Raw genomic sequence first — 2,584 nt, 5'->3', positions numbered from 1 at the left:
TCCATGGGGCTGCCCTGCTGGCTGGCATCTGTGCTACCAGTCAAACACAGAGGCAAAGGATATCATTATTCCATTACTGCAACTACTACTGATCTGTGAGGAGGGCTAACTTACTATGGCTTCTGTTTCCATCCATATCTTATGAGATCTTCTGTGGGAAATATGTGTACGTTGCAAGCTGAATGTAAAACTACCGCCTTGTGGGTCAAGCACTGTCCAATCAATGCATAGCCTATATCGCTGCCTTGTTTCCTTGGGAACTGAAGAGGGGTCCGCTCATCAGGGGGGGGCGATGTTGTATAGAATGACTCATGATACGTGGATGGAAGCTTTAAGAAAACGACACCATCCTCCAACGAGACCTTTTAGCAGACTGTTGCTTTTCCACACACACACACACACACAAACAAAAGGATTTGTGCATCTTTAGTGATCACGGTTGGGGCCTGAAGCAGGGCTTTCAGGTGTGGGATGAGGGGCTTTATGGCAACTGGAGGTTGGACTCCGAGCTGCTGAGGGAGTTAGCGGGCGGCCTCCCGTGTCCTCTGACCATCTCCTCTGATCCACTCTGGCGCTCTAATCCACTTGTCTCCAGCCGGCCCACAAGTGTGTCCTGTTTGTATTGTCGGTGTTTTTTTAATATAAATCTGGTGGACTTAAACATTTTATGGGGATTAGGCGGCCGGCTTAGCTCCGTGTCTAATTCAATGATTAGGGATTTCTGGCAAAGCAGATAAGTGAATGTTCTCTAGTTACTAGCTGTGTTAAACTGTTAAGGACTGAACGCCTAAATGGCAGAGCCTTGGAAAAAAGAGTGACAGCTGGGATTTCAGCCAATAATCGCCTCATTAACTCACTCGATGCGTGCGCCCCTCAAATCAATCACATTTTTAATTGTGTGACTCAGTCGATTGGTCAATCAGCAAACTCGACGCACACAACAATGATACTTCAAATGACACAAAAGCACTCAGGTAAGGAAGCGGATCTAAATCTCTCTCTGACAGGCAGATCTATAATTGGGCAAACCGTTGTTATGACACATCAGTACCACAAAACGGCTCTCTGCAGGTGTCATTGTCTCGCCCGGCTGAATTCAGCTCAATGGACCTATCTCAAACCCTGCCCTCTTTTCTTGATCCTCCAATCGCAACTGTGGGCTTCCCTATAGTGATACCTCTATCTTCACTCTAGCTTTAGAATTTTGAGCCAGAAACACCATCAGAAGGACAGTAATGTTCATTTCATCGGCTGTGTTAGGTTTATAGGGTTAAAATTGGGGATTTCTTATCTGGTAAACTAGCATAGACTGGCTTGTATCTCTAGGTTGATGATATCCTTAATTAATGGATAATTAACGTATTCTTAACGTATTATCGTTGAGACCACTAGAGCCTCCAAAGGATGATAGTGTCAGCAGGTTATTTTTTATTTTCCTTTCCTCTCAAAGTCTTTCAGCCGGTTTTATGGGGTTAGATTTTTGGAGTGACATTTCTCCCCTTCCCCCGGGTAAATTAACATAAATCGGCTGATATCTCTAGATTCCTCAAAATCCCTAGTTTCAGATTGTATCTGTATCTCCGTTGTAGTATAAACTTTTAAGCCCGCCAGAGCCTCTGGAAAATGATAATATCAGCACGTCTTTTCTTTTCTCCTCAAATTCTTTCAACCGGTTTTCTAGGCTTAACGTTTTTATGAGAATTTCTCCCCTTTCCCAGTAATCCAGCTAGGAATAGCCGGTATCATCTGCCGTTAGATGATATCTGCACCTTCACTGTAGCGTTCACTTTGAGACTGCTAAGAGCCTCTGTAAAGGGCGGCCGGGTGGCGCAGCAGTCTAAGTGTCTGCCCACCACAACAGAGACAGTGGGATCGAATCCAGCTGTGGTGCTTCCGGGTTGGCCGACCGTCCATACTAACACAATTGGCAGTGTTAGAGGGTGGGAAAACCCGGCGAGGGTGGGTCCTGGTCGTTGTAAAACAGCGACTCCTACAGATCGGTCGGGGCGCCTGCACAGCGAGGTCGGATCCTGGGGGAGGTAGTTTCCTCCACACGTTACACTCCCCCAGTGAGAGTCCGCGCTGCCAGGTGAAAAGAAGCGGTGGGCTGGCTACACATGTGTCGGAGGAAGCATGTGATAGTCTCCGCCCTCCCAGATCGACGGTAGGGGGCAGAGCACGCAACGACCAGGTAGGGGATTGGGAATTGGCAGAACGATTAACATTGGGATGGGAGAAAAACGGAAAAAGAAAGGGGGAAAAAGAGAAAGTATAAAAAAATAAATAAATAAAATAGCCTCTGTAAGAGATAATGTATCCCCATCGCTTTTTGCTTGCCAGCTAGTGGATAGCGCCCTAGGCGATGGCCTATACAACCTATGCCTAGGGCCAGCCCTGGGGACCTATTAGGGAAAATGGATTTTGCCTAGTCCTTGTATGGATTTGACAGTCTGAAATGTTATCCAGGCACTGAAGGAAAGATGACACAGGTTTAAAGGTTTCAGATTAACAAGTCTAAACAAGCTGTTTAGTGATGACTCTCTTTGAGAGGTCACAAGCAGTGCATTTGCTTTAATTAATCAAT

Source organism: Notolepis coatsorum (genome assembly GCF_963971535.1).
Source record: "Notolepis coatsorum genome assembly, contig: SCAFFOLD_2460, whole genome shotgun sequence".
Taxonomy (NCBI): domain Eukaryota; kingdom Metazoa; phylum Chordata; class Actinopteri; order Aulopiformes; family Paralepididae; genus Notolepis; species Notolepis coatsorum.
Note: the sequence above shows the minus strand (reverse complement) of the source record.